The 17,762-nt window shown below is 36.9% G+C and overlaps 1 long non-coding RNA gene across 3 annotated transcripts in view; it reads left to right on the forward strand.

Moving 5' to 3' along the window:
• Positions 1-17,762, forward strand: part of LOC132159837 (uncharacterized) — a 46,577-nt gene that overhangs the window by 10,763 nt on the left and 18,052 nt on the right. For all 3 annotated transcript variants that reach the window (XR_009437907.1, XR_009437905.1, XR_009437906.1), the window contains one exon: positions 3,782-3,839. This is a non-coding gene — a long non-coding RNA (uncharacterized LOC132159837). The remainder of the gene's footprint in view (positions 1-3,781; positions 3,840-17,762) is intronic.

The raw sequence follows: 17,762 nt of genomic DNA on the forward strand, positions 1-17,762 counted from the left end.
CAAAGAGCATCGAATCCGTTGGCGCTGCGTTAATGCGTTTCAGTGGTCTGGAAGGACTGGAATACCTAAAGCTACGTGGAAGACATGGATTTTACGTGGAATCTGCCTCCGGCTACACAGGGACGCGTCAGAACGCTGACGAAACGCGAACGCTTGAGATCCAGGTTGATACGGACTTGGCTTTCATTCTCAAGTGTGCTTGAGCTGGGCAACATTCCATTATAGACGTGATGATGATGTTGATGTATGAATTCTGGATGACAGGAATCGGTTCATCGAGGTGTTTCGACCGATTGGTCGGATCCCGTGGGTCACGTGGTCCTAATATAATATGGGAAAGTCAAACCTCGGAGGTGTGTGTGGTTTGACACTCATTGTGTCTTATGGTAATGGCTAAACTAGGAAATAGTCTGTGTTTGTGCCTTATTATAGAATGTAAACTATAAAAAGATTGCTATTTCATCCCATCTGCTTCCCTTTGACTACAAAAATAGGGGTGAAAGACTGGTCTCGTCATTGTACACCTGTCAAAATTCGACCATTATTGTGCTTAGTGGAGTTTTCTTTTTCCTTCAGAATTTTGTTTGGGTTCCAAATTCTCAAATAGTTCATGACGCCATAAATGAAATGTCAAGGCTATTTAAAACTGACTGCTTATGACATCATTCTATGACACATGCAGTGCGCAAATGTCTTATTATTATTATTATTATTTTTTTTTGCTATTTATGAAACTGCTAGGCCTCTGATAAGCACTCTAGTATTTATAGGCCTATGTCTATTGGTTCTAGTACATACAAGCTGTCGTTTTTGGCCATTTATGTCCTGATTGGTTAGTGCTACATCACACACAGCTATTTTTGATCCTAGGATGTGATAATGATAAATACAAAGCTGAAGTGTATGTTAGTGAGTGATATGACAGCTTCAAGATGGATCTTTAAATATAAAAGCCACAATTCATTGAACAAAAGAATCTCCATATTGAGTATTTTTGTGATTTTGCATAGACTATTACAAATGTGCTAAATACTGTAATACGGAATCAGTAAACTGACCTCTGATGGTCTCATTATTTGCTGATAGCTTAAACATTTTTTCGGTTTCACACAAATCATCAGATGTTGTAATTTATGGGGGAGGGCACAGATGTGTAATAGATGCCACAAATAGAGTCTTGAGGTGCAGCGAGAGGCCTGTCTGAGAGGCGCCCAGACATTTTCCCACATTAATATGTGTCTGGTCCTGCGTTAGGGGCCCCAGCAGATGGAGTCTTGTCTTAGCACCTGGCATACGCAGCACTGCTATTGTCTACATCTAATACTAATCTGAATTAAATGTAACCAACTCTGCATCCCAGTGTCACAACCGCAGATTAAAAATATATGAGGGGAGATGCTGCGAAGAGGGGTTTGGGGGGATATCTGAGCCATTTTTTTGATGCAGTGCTTTTATTTTGGTTCTGATAATGCATTTAATGTGTCTAAGATGGGAATCATTTTTTAGACTTATTATAAACAGTATACATACATGCATTCAGTACATGGTAATTAGACATCTTAGGCATATAAGAACACAATGCTTGTTGTATATAAAATATCAAGATGCAGTTTTTGCCTCAAAATCGGCCAGTGGTGTTTCGATTCTATAGGCTGAGAGAATGTGGCTTTAAATAAAAATTTTTAGATGCATTTGGGCAGTTAATTTACAGTCAGGAAGTGGTAATAAAATATATTCGGTTTGTAAATTGACTATTCTCTTTTGGAAAACTGCCCTTTTAGGGTCAAATCCTTTTGTGGTTTAGCCTGTAAATATTAACTGGACATGTTATGCTAGATAGGATAGAAGTATGTGTAAAAATGTATGGTAATATACTGTGCATGCTGTATAATTTCTATTGTTTCCCTATAATGCTGACAGTCTGCTTGCTTCAGCAGTGTTGGAAGCTTTAGTGACTGTACTAGAGGGTTAAATTTGCATTATTAAAATTGGTGTTAGTGACAAGTTTTCTTTTTTAGGCATTCATAACACATTTAACCCAGATTCCTTGTATTTTGGTGTCCTTTTGTTTGCAGACCGCACTCTGAATTTAATCAAAACTAGATTAGGGTTCAAACAGGTACTGTTACTCACAATAAAACGGGACTTTTTATCTATTGTTATTCAGTTTTCATTTTTACCTCAAAAAGCAAATGCCAATCATCTCTCCGCTGAACTTATGAATTCTGAGTTGGTATCTTAGCAACGGCCTCTGATCCAAGAAGTGAAATGGGAACGACAATCATCCTTTATTTGGAGTCTTACATTGGCATACTTTAAAGGGCCATTTGTAATGTATGGTAATATTTTACACACACCACAGACTCCCAGGCTTTTAAAAAAACCTCTATATCAATACTGTAGCATACGATCCAAATAGTGAAATTAAAACATACGTTTTTAAACGTGCTATTAATTTATTGACGAAACTTTTATTAATTCACATAGCCTACCGTTAAATGAAAAGGACGACGTCTGCGTCTACCTACCTAAACTGCACTTTTGGGCATCAACGTGTCCAAACTGTTGTCAGTCTCGCAACAAAATCTCTCAGGTTATTCGCGACGCCTTGTGATGCACAAACATGTTTAGATGAGCAGCTGACTAGATTAAAAAGTTGGCGAATTTATCAATGACTGAAAGATTTTTGCTTAGATATCTTAAATGTTGAAAATTATATGTTTTTTATAATTTTAAACAGCCGACCTAAATAGTACCCAATGATTTCATTTCAGGTTTAGATTTCAGGTCCCTTTAAACTTTATTCGCGCGCTTTACAGCCGTCAACCGTCAAAAGTCACTTTAAAATGTAATTCCGCGCGAATTTTGATAACTGACATGAACTGAATGAATATAGGTGAGGAAATGTTTTTTGTGTGTGTGTACCGCTGTTAGGTTTATCAGCTAGTCATGTGGTAAATTTGTTTTCGTTTGTTCTGTTTTAGAAAACGTTTAAAAAGTCTTGTTTTTCATATTACAAACATCGTTCCGCATTAGAGCCTGTCATGAGCTGTGTATTTTGAATGCAATGTACTAGGCTATATATGTAAGCTATTTATTTTATGTTGAGTAGGTATAACATAGTGACCCTCTAACCTAGATTTTATATAATTCTGAACTGATCATTAGAAAAATTTCATTCAAAATAATAAAAAATGTCATTAAAATTTAAGGGGGGAAAAGCTTTATGTTTCCTTAAACTCCCTGGAGTGCCTTCAGGGCCTCTCAAGGGTCTGTGGACCCCTGGTAAAAAAAAAAAAAAAACCTGAGCATAGATTATTACACCTGGCAACACAGACAAATTAAAAATTTGCAATACTCTCTACTGGTTATAAAATAAGTTTTATCTGGGTTCTATTGCATAATATGCTTTTCTATATTTATTTTAGAGCATGTTATATTCTTTTTGAGCCCTGCATAATTTTACTGTCATTGTGTTCTGAATCCTTGTGCATGACAAAGAAAGTAATTTTTAACCTGAATTCAGATGGATGCTTGAAAAAGGTGTTATAAAAATGTTCATCTATTTATAGCTCCGCTTGAGTAGCTCTGTGAATGATCATCAGTACATGAGCCTCACAAAGATACAAGATCTGCTAAATTTAAGCAGCTTTTTAAATAAAATAGCTAATAACATCATGTTGAAATATCCAAAAACAGTCAAAGCTAGATTAAAAATGCTTGCGTTTCAAGGTGAAATCAAGCTGAATTCACTAAGATATGTTATTCTGTGGTTTTACAGGAAAAGGAGACCTTGGAAATCAGTGATAAAACACGGAAATGAACTGACCTCGGATCAGGTGAGTGATTTGCTATTTTCATTCACTCTCAGTATGACCTTGACTTTCATTTTGCATGAGGTTGCATGTTTCAGAGACAAATATGTAACAGGTTCTCTCACCGTTGCTGCATATGTGACTTGTAGGACTAGGTTTGTTTATGTCCTTCATGGGCAAGTATTAGCATATATAAGCATGCTATAACCATGAATAACTGTATATTATTTGCTTTTAGAAACATGAGTAGATGATGCCAGGTAATGTACATATTTCAAGCTAAGTCAGTTTTTGACCACATATTCTGTATCTATATCAAGGGAACGTTTTTGTTAAGATATTGTGGTGAACTGGCTTCCGCGTGACATCAAAACGGCTTTCTTTTTCCCCAAAAAATGCTGGATGGCAAACATAGGAGGGATTACTATGGCAACAGCGTTTGCCCTTGCTCATTGGTGGTAAGGAGTAAAGTAGACTTATATCACATGACTCAAGTCAGAGCCGTATCCTGCAAGGCATTGGCTTACACGTTCATTTCAAAGCTCAAATTTATGTTTATGTGTATTCCAGGAACAAGGAGAGAGAGATTAGCATTGGATGCACTGTATTTCGTATTTTCTCCCATTAAGCACCAATGCTTTTTTTTCTGCTTAGATTTTTGTGGTCAGTTTAATTGCATATATATATATATATATATATATATATATATATATATATATATATATATATATATATATATATATATTTACATTTTTGCTTTTTTATTATTTGATTCTCTGCAACTATAAATATTCTTAGTACAATGCCATCTTAAAGTTTAAATTCATTGAGGAGGATTATATTAAAGTATATAAATAAATAAAAAATTATGTGAATTTGATCATAGTTTATTTTATCGCCATTTTGGACCATAACAAGTGCGATGAGCATCTTTACGATCTTGACAGTATAGCGCCTTACTCATTCTCTCGCTCTCTGATCCATTTGTTTCCACACTGTTGCCGGACAAGAGATGGGAAGGCCGTTTGTGTGATCTATATTTTAATTCTTTTGTTCAGAGCCTTCTCCCTTTAAAATATTGCAGGAGTCCCGGCAGCGTGTGTGTATATAAGGTGTGCTCATGTGGAAAGGCTATGAGGGTGGTTCAGTCCTTCACCTTCCTAATTCCCTTCTTTCTCTCCTCCACCACCCCCCTCTCCTCCACCTAAAGCCCTCTCTCTAACCCTCTTCAGACTCACACCCTCTCTCTTTCTCTCCCTGCACAATCTCAAGTCAGAGTTCAATGGCACTTTTTTCATTCTGTCCTTTTCTCCAGCCCCCCTCCTCTCCCCAACTCTAGTGGGTTTTGCAAGATGGGGGGCAGGTACCTTCCCTCCCCCATGTGAACTTTAGCTGCAATTCTCCAGGCACACATGCATTGTGAAACACAGATTGAAAAAGAAATGAGCACCTTTTTTCACTCTTTCTCTCTTCTCTTGCCTTAACACAGAATTCTCAAACTCACCCACTCTCTCCCACGCACTATATTCAATGCGCTAACACCACCATACAAGAAAGTAGCCCGTTTTATGGCACTCTTGTGAAGGCAGTACAAGTAAGCCAGAAAGCAGTCCATAGAAGTACTACACATTCATATAATTTCATATTGTATTGTGCCGAGAACATATGTAATATATAGACTATGGAAGTATTTTTTACCATTGGAGTGCTTCCTTGAGATCTTTTACCCTTGACAGAGAGTGACTACATTTAAGTGATGTACAGTAAGGTTTCAGAAATAAAAACTCATTCATTTTCTCTGTAGGGAAAGTGACTTTTAATGATAACTCATAAACTTTAAAGACAGACCTGCTGTGAGCTTTGAGGTTGTTAATCTTTGTTCAAGCCATCTTTTCACATTATTTTCAACTTATTTATAATATAAGCTGTTTGAAGGGATGGTTCACCCGGAAATAAACATTCTGTCGTCATTCACTCTCCCTCAAGTGTTGTTTCTTTGTTCTGTTGCACACAAAAGGAGAGATTTTGAGGAATTTTGGTATCCAAACAGTTTATGGTAGATATTGACTTCCATGGTATATATAAAAAAAAACTACTATGGAAATTAATGTGTACTGTAAACTCTTTGTTTATCAACGTTATTTTGTACTGAGCAGAAAAAAACAACTCTTAACTTTAAAAAATACATTATGCATTATGCTGTACATTACCTAAAAATCCACCAATCAGACAGTTGCGGTAAGCAAAGTGCACCAATATAGCTCTTTAGCTCCACCATTACCATAAAACGTTGCAAATTACATAATCAAGTCGGTCTTCCTATCTTCTCAAAATACTTGGTTCTTGGCTTATAATGCTTTAACAATTACTTTATTTATTTTTTATCACTATGGTAAATTGAATGAAAAATACTTCCAACACTGTTGAAAAAGTTGGCAAGTGGTAATGCACTAGGATAATTTGGAGGCATAAAATAGTTACATACCAGCAGCCATGTTGCTACACACACACACACACACACACACACACACACACAAAAAATACAAAAGCTGTGACTAGGGTGGCAACCTTTGAAAAGGATACACTTTATGTATCCCTAATGATACATATTAGTGTCTTTTGAAAAGTACCACCTCAGTGCTTTTGTACCTTTTATTTTCAAAACTGTATGCTTACATGCTAATGGTGGAATGGGCTAGTAGAAGGGTATCCAGTTGTTTAAGAGAAAGAGAAATCAAGTGAGTCTCTTTTTTCTCATTTGTAAGCCAGAAAAACTGTCTGTGACATTGGCCGAGTTCTAGATCACGATCGCCCAGAGGAAGAATTGAATTGAGGAATCAGAGACAGAGGATCAGAGGGGACTTAGCACCCTGTGGCTATGAACCCCCTTGCTCCATACCAGCTAACCACCTTTCACCCTCATCCTGGGCTGTTGCTTCCTCTTCGTGTTCCCGGACGAGCCCCCACTTTTTATTGAAGAACTCAATATCGCACACGCGAGTTTCGGTAATTCAGTGCAAAGCAGACTTTCTGAAATTATGCATATATGAGAGGGAAGAGGCAGCAGATATAAACAAATTCTCTGCGACACACGCACGCACGGAAATCTATAGATTTTTCAAGATGTTCTGTCTGTTGACTTGCACCATTACCATTTGTAAATGCCACGGAAGATTGCGCTGTTAGTGCAATGCTTTGAAAATGTATCAGGAATTATTGATATTCAGTTAGAATGTGTATGCCGCACACGGACAGAACCACTGTCATCAAATGTTTATGGGTAAACTTAGGATGGGAGAAGCAGGAAACCCCTGATTGCAAGTGCTTTAGATCAAGACAATTTTCTCACAAAAATTTATTATTGTGACTTCAGTATTACCTCTGTATTTTATTTAGGAGAGACAATACTGTTGCAAACTTTGCAGTCATTACTTTTTTTTTTCATGAAAATACTTTTATTCCGCAAAGCAAAGATGCATTAAATATTAAGATGTCCATTTCAACATGAATAATAATGACTTTTAAGCACCAAATCAGCATATTATTATGATTTCTGAAGGATCATGTGAAAGTAAAGTCTGGATTAATGGCTTCTGAAAATTATGCTCCCATCACAGGAGTAAACTACAAACAAGAAACGTGTAAAAACTGTTATTTTAAATGTGAAATAGTATTTCTCAATTAATTTTTCATTTATTGAAATAAACTAATTCAGCCTTGGTGAACATAAGGCATCTTTCAAAAACCTAAAAAAAAATTAAAAACTATTAGCCTACTTTCCTAAGCAATCAGATGATTTTGGTTTTGCCTGGCAGACAAAATCCCAGGCAAAAAAATCCTTCAGGCTTCCAGTGACAAAAGACCTCAAGCCATTTTTGTGAACTGTTTAGAACAACTTTGCCAATACTGGTAAAGTTGTCCATCCCGCTCTAATATTGTGGCAGTTTTAGAAAAAACAGAAAACATCAAAATCTAGTTTATTCTCTCTAGCTGATGGTGTGAAGTATTTTACTGGTGATTATACTAGCTATATTTGCATCACAATGTTGCGTTCATCAACACAACAGCATAAACTGTACTTTTGTAAATTCTTCCAGCTGAAAGTTTCTAAAGGACAATTTGCTTAGTGATTTATGCAGTGGTTTTCTCACCGTTGTATAGAATGCTGTGAACCAAACCAAATTGTGGATATATTACTCATGGTTGTTTTCATTTGTTTGAAAGCCTCGGGTCTATGAAGAAAACAGAAAGGCAAAATTCTTTATAGATTGGAATTCATATACAGGACTTGATAGCTTGCTTTCTAAGTTCATTTGAATTATACCCCCTGCATTATACGCCTTGATAGGAAATAAATCTCTTTAAATGAATGCGCTCAAGGAGGTTGCGTTAAAGGGAGGGTTTTGTTGGTAGCGCTAGCATATGCTAACATAAATTAAAGCCTATATTTCTCTGTAGAAAACAGATTGATGTTTCTTATTGCTTAAAAGCTAAAAAAGCCACATTTTCGCACAGTGGATTGCTTAAAGTGGCTACTGTGTGCTGGCGATGTCCAAAGCGGGTGCAGAAAATCGGCTGATTTTTTTCAAGAATAGAAAAGCTAGCCAAGCTGAGTAAGGCCTCTGTGACATTGCCATGCAATACACTGCTTCAATAGTGAAGTGTATTTATGAAGATGAGGGTGGTGGGGTGGTTTAGAGAGTGGAGGGAGGGCAGTTTAGAGGGGGACGTTATGAAAAGGCAGCAGGCTGCGAAGTGAATGGGACTGGCGAGGGGGGGCGGCAGGGTCCGCGCCTCCATTGGTTCAATGCAACGGCCAGAGCAGCTGTGAAAGGAGGTCTCCCCTTTTTCCCACGACCCAGCAATAGGCAAAACAGTGGCCCGAGTCTGCCAGGGTCAAGTCACTTTGCTAATATATACACTGGGCTTGTGTACGCAGACAATGCATACACACAACTCATTTATTTGGTGTGTGCACATAGACGGACCCGCAATCATGTGTGCACACAGCCTTCAGACTGGGGAGACGGGGTGGGCAGCGAGAAAAGACCCCGACTCTAATTTCGGTCACTTTGGGGCCATTGTCTAGTTCTAGACCAACAGTCTTAGATTCAGTAAAATTAACAAGCTAGCCAGGACTTGGTGAATGCACACACTCAGACAAACACCTGCTGTTCTGAGATCAGTCCATTTCCCAAATATTGACACATACATTTTTAGTCATTTTAGATACATAGATCTATAGATAGAAGGGTGATTAAAAATAAATAATGAAATCAATGGATTGAAATTCACATAATTAGATAATCAGACAGATAATAGATGGATATATAATCAGATCAATTGATGATGGATAGATAAAGATTATATAAGTAAATAATCAAATATATGGATTGATATTTAGATAGATGAATGGATGGATGTTCAGATAGATGGCTAGATAGATCAACAAATGGATGGATAAATATCCAGACATACAGACATACAGACAGACAGACAGATAGACAGATAGATAGATAGATAGATAGATAGATAGATAGATAGACAGACAGACAGATATATAGAAAGAAAGAAAGAAAGAAAGAAAGAAAGAAAGAAAGAAAGAAAGAAAAAGATAGATCAGATGATAGATGATAAAATGATAAATGATCAAATGGACAAATAGATGAACAAATACATATTCAGATTATTTGATAGTTTTCCAGAACCAAGTTTGTAAAATTTTCAACATTACATTTAGTTGTTTATTTAAATAGTTAATATTAATATGAAAATTCATATTAATCAAGTATGTTAACATTAATGATATGACATACTTCAGCTTCAAAACTAATTTTTTTTGTCAATGTTAAACTTGTTAAAATGTGAATTATGGAGGAATGCTTAAAAAAAAAATTGTGCGCATCTTTAGTGGTTTTTAGTGTTTTGTTGAAACACCCATACCATGCTTAGTAGTTTTAATTGCATGTTTGTTTTCCCCTTTCTGTAGAGCTCAACTGTCTGAATACACGTTTATGACCCATACACTTAGTCTATTAGCGAATATGGACCCTGCGTCTCTCCCGGGGTTCGTCTTCAATAGAAGGTGCCATCTTGTTAAATGCGTATTACAAACTCCACCACTGTGTCACAGTCTTTCTGCCTCTCCCCACCCACCTTGCGCCGTTTACACTCCTTTATGGTACATTTGTCCTGCAATAAGCCCCATTCTTTTGATAAACAAGCACAGGCACTGGCATCGCCTCTCTCCTCTTGCCTCCCTCTACTATTCAGAAGCTCCTGGAGTACAGCAAGACAAAGAAGAGACTCACTTAATTAGCTTAGCGAGAAGATGCATTGGGGCAATCACGCAGCACAATGAGGGAAACACACAGCATGTTAATTCGGCGTGGGGCTGTAGCAAGCTTCCCGGGGCCTAGAATAGCCTTTTGTTTAGTGCCTGGCCAGTGTAATAGATCAGATGTGCTTCAATTAAAACGAATGTGTTCCGAGCCTCCTTTTGAGAATGTACGGATGCATATTTTCTTTGTTTGTTTAAGGAACCTATTCTTGCTGTTAGCCGTGTTGTCAAGTCTTGAGTTGAAGATGTTTGAGCAACTTGCCGATTTAATCTTTTCCTCATGCATTTGTTATTCTACGGCTTCAGAAGAATTTGAATATAGTGTATGAGTTTTTTTTTTGACAGCCCATGTCCTCATTTGCTTTCAATAGATGTAAAAGTGCAACTTCTATGTTCCACTGAAATGTTTTTTTTTTTTTTTTTTTTTTTTTTTTTTAATGAGAGAATTAAATAAATTTGATTCATTAATTGATTATTAAATAACTTTTATTTTTGGTTTTGGATAAAATTTTCGACTTAGTTGAAACTTGAATTTCAGGTTTCAGTTTCAGTCCAGAATTTTCATTTTGGTGCATCACTAATATACATTAATATTTTATTTATACATGTTTTTAACAGGAGAAAGATCAGTCAACTGCATTAATTTTAACATAATTTTTTAGTTCTAGTCAGTGTTTTGGTCTTTTGTGCATCATAATATGGAAGACCTGTCGCTACTAAGTTTAAATTTAAACTAAACTGCAATAAAATGACTTTTCAGTGATTATTTAAGTGTTTTATAAGAAAATACTATTTTTTTCTACTTTGGTAATTTCATGTATAATGCAGTGTGTTACTGTTTCTTTGTAATTGTTTTAAAAAATTAGAAAGTTCTAAAGCGTAAAGAGTAAATTGATTCTTCACCAAATGTTTTACCAGTGTAGTCAGTATTATGTCGTATACTTTTAATTGGCTAAAATGGCATTGTAAAGTGGCAATTTTAGTCAGTTAAAAATAACATATTACACCAAATATTCAAAGTATTGTTGTGGAAAGAGCATATTCACAATATGACTAAGCATTCTGACTGTTCACGCCATTTTGCACAGATGTAGGTTGTAATTGCATTTATGTTGTGTATATATCTGATTGTTTTTTCTTAAAAATAGCATGCAAACATAAGCAAGTTGTAGTTTAGTTACTTAAATTTGTTCGAACAACCAATCAGCCTGCACATAGCAACACTGGCTCAACCAATGGTGTGAGTTTGGGGGCGTGGCTACCTTTAAAACAATCAATAGCAGATGAGGGGAGTGGTTCCGAAGATCAATCTTTTGTTTGTTTTAAAAAGAAAAATTATGATTGAGAATTTATTTTTCCATAAGTTTAATTATCGTTCTGATACGCATATCGCTGACTGCCAAAAAACTTTCCATTTTCACTTTGTGACAATATTTTGAGCAATTAACACTGCCTTTTTCTTGTGATGCAACCTACCATGTACAATGTTATGTTGCGATCTGCTGTCGCCTTGTTTCGTAAATCTATTTCTGTTGAATTGAGTGGGAGGTGTGATTGTGTTTTGGTGTGGGGGCTTATTCAGGTTGCTTCTGTTACAGTGGCACCCCGAGGCGGTTACTTTCATGAAGACAGATAAGCTCACCGTGAAAATCCCTCTTTCTCTCCATCACCACGCTGCACGAGTACCACCCGAGCCTCCTCTTCCTCTTTCTGGAGAGTTCTTTAACCTTGATGAGTGAGATGAAGGGGTCAGAGAGGATAGACAAGTGACGGCGCTATGTTACAATGTATGTATAGAAAAAACCCCACCCCTCCTCCCTGTCGGGATCAATACGGCTAACAGAGAGCTGGGCTAGTCAGGCACTGAAGGTGGTGGGTGTAGGAAAGCTCTACTGAGGCCCATAAAGAGTCTTAAGTGCGCCTGTTACTGCGCCTCTGCTTTCGGCTGTCTTTACACATAGCGGTCACATAGTCTCGCCTGTTGATACCAGATTTGTGTGATTTAACATGCTCTGCACTGCTTGAGAATATCTGTTTTTGTGATCTGCTTTTTGTAAAGGGAGTGCCTCAAGGGTGTGTATGTGTTATTTCTTAACTTTTGTTTCTTCTTATTTTTCTCACAATGAATGAAAAATGTGTTGCAGAAATAATAGACGGCATAGTTTAAAGTATAAAATTGTTATAGTTGTGTAGATACTTTTATAAATTTGTTTCAGGAAATATGTGACATCGACACTGCATGCATTATTTTCTTCACTGGCACTCAGATCCAGACGTTTTAGCTGCAGCTTGTAACACTTTAGAAAATATGATAACACTTCAGTATAGTGACCAATTCTCACTAATTGCTTATTAGCATGCCTGTTACTAATATTGTCTGTTTATTAGTACTTATCATACCCAATACCTAAACTTAACAACTACCTTACTAATAATCAGCAGCAAATTAGGAATTTATTGAGGCAAAAGTTGTAGCTGATTATTTGTTAATAACTTTAAAATAAAGTGTGACAGAAAATATTCACGCTTTAAAATCTTTTTATAATAATATTATTACCACTATTAGTAATTAGTTATATTATTATATAATATATTTTTTAATGTTTGTAATATTTTATTAAAAAAATGTAAATTGTCTTCATATAACATTTTACATTAATCTCAGAATATAATGTATTTTAAATACTACCATTTATTATTATTACTGTTATTACTGTCATTTATTGTTCATGTAATGTAGTTGGATAATGAACATTGATAGCCAAAATTATTAGAACACCTGACAGATCTTAAAATATTGACCTTTTAGCCTCCAAAACATGATTTTATTTCATAATGTTCATGAAACATGCAGATGGTTGCTCTGATCTAACACATATCAGTTGAAGCGCGTCATACTGTTTTTATCTACTTTTAACTTTTAATATTTGGTATTTCCACATTTTGCAGCAATTACAGCAGCTCACCTCTCTGGCATATCAGTATCAGTGTATTTTCTGTGAACTTCAACACTAATGTTGTCCCATGCCTTCTTCAGCTCAAGCCAAAGGCTTTCCTTTGAATGTTCGGTAGATCTATCCAGTTTATTTTCCAACTCGCCCCAAATTTGCTGAGTGGGGTTGAGGTCAAGACTTGGAGGGGGCCAGTCCATCATTTTCAATGTTCCAGCAGATTTCTTCCATCGCATTTAGTTCTGGCAATAGTTTGTTTTATGGGTATTGTAATGGCAAATTCAATAAAAACAACTGAAGCCTCCTAAATATACCAAGTGTTCTAACAATTTTGGCCACCATTGTACAGTCAACCCATCATTATCACTAAATAAACCTCATCAGAATGATACTTCAGGGATATATGTCTCTTTTGCGACAATCATCGGCTAACTGTACATTATCCATTATTTGCTAATATTATTAGCCTTCACTAATCCCACAGTGATTTTCCTCTTTCAGGTGGTTGAGACGTTCTCTTGCTCACGAGATCTCCATTCCCCACTCAGCTTAGGTAATTGAGTTGAGTGAGAAGTTAACCACTGGTCTCAATGGCAGGGAATCCTGGTGCCCCTCCCTCTCAGGAGGGTCACATTGTCCAGTCCGTCTCCCACCAGTGTAATCCCTTCCACCGGGACAAAGGACCTACCCACAGGCCACAGAGGTACATTAACCCACCAGCCAGCGAGCCCTCTGACCTGAGCGGCAGAGACCCGTTCATCCAGCCTGGCTAACAGCTACTGGCGCTCGTCACATCAAAGCCTAGAGCTGAGCTTGCGTGTGCGGTTACTTATTCATGCGGGCCTGGGAGACAGTCCGTGGAGATGAAACGGCAGTGGCGAGGAGACCCACTGATGTGCAGAGTGGAACAGCTCCCCTGTGGTCTAAGTAAGGAGTTAGAAAAGCCAGAGCCGATGCTGGTTGGTGCTGTGATCTATGTCGCAGTGCTGAGGGGATATCTGGCCCCTACATCAAACATCTTGTCCCAATAATGCGGCCTGTTATCAGAGCGACTGATGCCCACAGCTTGGCTTTAGCCGACTGTGTACTGTACTGTGATCTGCTGTAGTTGAGCTTCAGCATTTGTGATGTGGAGATTGTGTCAGACATAATGGCTAGGCGTGAATCCAATACACTGTGGAGGCTGTGGAAGAAGGAAACCTCAGTGGTGTTGATCTACAAGTGCATAATGTTAAAGGTGAGTGTGTAATTTTGGTGAGATCAAACAGAATGATTGTTTTCAAACTGGTCTACTGAACCACTCCCCTCACCTGCTATTGGTTGAGTTAAATATGTAGCCATGCCCTAAAACTCACACTATTGGTTGAGCCAGTGTTTCTATGCTGACTAGTCAGCATGTTCAAACCAAAAGAGCAATAATTTGATAAACAAAGAAACAGTGTTTACACCTTTTCAAGGGAATCAATCGACTTATAATTAAAGGGAAAATTACCTGATCATTTATTCAACATTATTAGTTTCTTTTTTCTCTGGAACACAAAATAAGATATTCTGAAGAATGTTTTAACTGTTTTTGTCAATACAATGGCATTTTTGCTCCCCATCAACTTTAAATTTATGGCCAAAAATAGTTGAAACATTATTTAAATAAAACAAGAATTATTAGAGTATATTTTACAAGAAAATGCTATTTCAGTCATTTTACTCTAAACTTTCGTTTAATTTAACTTGTTACTTGCTGTTTCTTTGTAAATATTGGGAAAATTACTAGCAATTTAGTTGAAGTGAAATAGTTTCTACACCATTTTTCAGTGTATCTTATTTTGTGTTCCACATGCAGAAGAAAGATAGTCGTACAGGTTTGGAACTTATTAAGTGATGACACAATTAGTTTTTGGGTGAACTGTCACTTTAAGTCTCTCTCTGGATATTAAAAGGACAGTTCAACCAAAAATTAAAATTCTGTCATTAATTACTCACCCTCATGTCCTTCCAAAACCGCAAGACATTCGTTCACCTTCAGAACACAAAGGAAATCCGAGAGCTTTCTCACTCTGCATAGACTGACATGTTCAAGGCCCAGAAAGGTAGTAAGGACATTGTTAAAATGGTCCATGTGACATCAGTGCTTCAAAAATAATTTTATGAAACTATGAGAATAATTTTTGTGTGCAAAGAAAATGCGTCATAGTACTGTCATCAAGATGCATCGAAGACTGACACAGAAGAGAAGAAATTGTTGAAAAAAGTTATCTTTGTTGTTTTTGTGCACAAAAAGTATTCTCATAGCTTCATAAAATTACAGTTGAACCACTAATGTCACTTGGACTATTTTAACAGTGTTTTTACTACATTTCTGAGTCTTGAACATGATAGTTGCATTGCAGTCTATGTAGGGACAGAGAGCACCCAGATTTCATCAAAAATATCTTAATTTGTGTTTTGAACATGAACAACGGTCGTACAGGTTTGGAACGACGTGAGGGTGAGTAATTAAAGACAGAATTTGTATTTTTGGTTGAACTATCCCTTTAAGCTAAGTATTTTAAGTATTTTAATTTGTTAAATTGCATACTGCAGTAAACATTCAGTTACACTGCAAGTAAATGCATTAAAATGTAAAAGCATAATTCTCACACCAGTACTGGTGCTGAACTGCATTGTGTTTCTCCTTCATGGGCTGCAGTGAGATCCAGGGGGCGTGTCCTCAGCAGGGCCGCGCCCCCGCTGCCCCACCGTCAGTCAGAGACGGAAGACGAGGTGAGGTTGCCATGGTAACAAATGCTCTGTGTTAACCAGAAGGGAAACAAAAAGTAGTGTTTCATGAAGTAATGTTCTTGAAAAGCAGGCTTGGTGTTGTGCAGAAGATGCTTTGAAAACCGGAGATCTTCTGAAAAGTGTTTGTGTATATAAGTGCATTATTTGTGCAGGGGCAAACCTGGTGCCATTTTAGCTGTGTGCACTGATGCTTTTTCAGTTTTGTTTGAAGTTGTGTTGTAGCATGGAGAGTCTGATCATAGATTTTGCAGAAATCTTCTTAAACCTATGCAGCATTGCATAGGAACTCACAAGGGCAGATTGATTGGCCTTGCTGTTATAAAAGTGAGGCAATGCTTTACTGTGTTTTTCTTTAGTAAAAATCGATTTTTGGCAAATACAGTCCTTGGATTCTTATCGTTAGTATTCCACATCTGTAAAAAAAAAAATATATAGATATTTTTTTTATGCTCTTTTACAAACAGCCTGTCCAAAACTGACTTAAAGCATCGTAAAAGTAGTCCACATGGCATGTTATATATTCCAGTCTTTGAAAATCATATTACAACTTTGTATAATAAAAAAAGAGTAAAATTCAAATCATTATTCAATGATAATCTTTCCCTCCACTGTAGGTTTCAAACCTCATTCATACTTCAGCATATTCAAATGTGCCAAATGACAATGTTACACTAAGTTTGACATTCAATTCAATTCAATTCAATTCAAGTTAATTAGTGTAGTGCTTTATACTATACAAATCGTTGCACAGCAACTTTACAGAAAAATACGTTTCTACAATATTTAGTAGTAGCTTACCAGTGGTAACTGTCAGTTTATGTACATATGGCAGAAATGTACGGAAAAAATCTATTAAAGAAGTAATCAAACAGACATTGAACACTATTAAAGGGCTAGTTCCCCCAAATATGAAAATAAGGCTGCGTTTTAATGACCTCCGAGGTATGCTAGGTGTATATGATTTTCTTCTTTCAGACGAATCCAGTCGGAGTTATAAAAAAAAAAATTCTTTGATCTCTATCATTGCAGTCTGTGGGTGTTGCATTTCTTTAGTCCAAAAGTAGTGAAATAAAAAACAAAAAATGTCTCACACGGCTCTGGGGGGTGAACAAAGGCCTCCTGTAGTGACTCTGTGTTTTTGTAAGAAAAATATACATATTCAGAACGTAATAATCACTTTAATCTAGCTTGCGCCAACACAGAAGCAGTTCCGGGGGAATGACATATGAGGGCAGTGTTGCGCATTGCGTCTCGTGAAAACCAACGTTTGTTTACAGGATACAAGGAAGCAAAGTTTCCTTAATTTAGCAAAGGAAAACCAGTCTCCTCTTGGCTTATACCGAAAATCTCTGACAATTATTATTATTTTTTTTACAAATCCTCGTTTTGTACTTCTAATTAGTGACCGTTATTTTGTTTTGATCAATCCGTTGTGTTTCTGCGTGTGTCACTTCTGAGCAGCGCATGCGCAAATCTGACCTCATGTGTCATCCGCCGGGATCTGCTTCAGTTAACAACGAGTGCATGCTAAATTATAGTGATTATTCCATTTTAAATATGGATATTCACTACAGGAGGCCTTTGTTCACCCCCTGATGCTGTGTGAAACACTTTTTTTTTATGGATGGGCGCTTTTTATTTTACTTCTTTTGGACTGAAGCAATGCAACACCAGCTGACTGCAATGATAGATCTTGAAAGATCACAGAAAATGTTTAATATAACTCCGACCGGATTCGTCTGAAAGAAGAAAGTAATATACACTTAGGATGCCTCAGGAGCATAGACTGTATAAAAACATGGACGTAGTGTCTGTGAAGTCACCCGTAGACTCCTGAAGTGTGTTTTTGAAGCTTAAAGTGTGCAGAGAGGGCCATTG

The sequence above is a fragment of the Carassius carassius genome, chromosome 16 (genome assembly GCF_963082965.1).
Source record: "Carassius carassius chromosome 16, fCarCar2.1, whole genome shotgun sequence".
NCBI lineage: Eukaryota > Metazoa > Chordata > Actinopteri > Cypriniformes > Cyprinidae > Carassius > Carassius carassius.